The following is a 978-nucleotide window of genomic DNA, read 5'->3' on the forward strand; positions in this document are numbered from 1 at the left end:
AAATGTGGTACACTCCTACAATCAAATACTACATAGCAGTTAAAAGAGATGAACTGGATCTATATATTATCAACATTTGAGTGGAAAAGCAAGTTGCACAACAATGTATATTATGTATATGTATAGTCTGAAAGTATTTTTGTAAAATTAAAAAGTACATAATGCAATACTTTATTGCTTACAGAGACATAAATGTGTACAAATAGTATTAAAATATGAAAACCAAATTCACAATAGTATTTGCCTTCAGATGTGAAGAGGGAAGTAGGATGCTTCAACTTAATTGCTTAATTGTTTTTATCACTTATAATAATGCAGATTTGAATGTGTTATGAATGTGCGTAAATGTGATAAAAGGTTAACAATTGAGAACCCTGGATAGTTTCTATTGGTGTTTCTTATATTATTTTTTGCATTTTTCTGCATTTTTTTGCATTTTTTAAGTTATAAAATAAAGTATGCCATACAAGGCAATATTAGAGGCTCTTCTCAAATGATGCTGACAGAGGGTCACATTTTAGAGCCAATTCCAAGATGTTTGTGCTGAGTAGCAACCAAAAGTGTAAAAGGAACAAAAGGAAAAGGAGATCATATGCATAATCACCACACTGTTCCCATGGACACGCTACTCAAGTATTCTTGTCTATTTGCAAATCATATTAGTCCTCCCAAAGCTTAAAATGATATGATGAGATGACTCATACACCATTAATATTCCTATGTGTTCTATGAGGAGAAGCTTCTAAGGCTTTGGGCAGCAACTCTATAAAATGTCAAATTTTATAGGAACATAAAATATAGATGTACAAAATTATTGAAAACCTTGCATATTAAAACAAGATTTCTAAAGGGGGGACTTGGTAGAGTAGAAGCCCTCTTATCTGATGCAGCTAATGGAAAAAGTCAGTAAAGGAGGGAGTAATATGATATATTAATACATTAAAATGTTAAGTTAAAATATATAGATGTGCATTATTC

This window comes from Mandrillus leucophaeus, unplaced genomic scaffold (assembly GCF_000951045.1).
Source record: "Mandrillus leucophaeus isolate KB7577 unplaced genomic scaffold, Mleu.le_1.0 Scaffold400, whole genome shotgun sequence".
NCBI lineage: Eukaryota > Metazoa > Chordata > Mammalia > Primates > Cercopithecidae > Mandrillus > Mandrillus leucophaeus.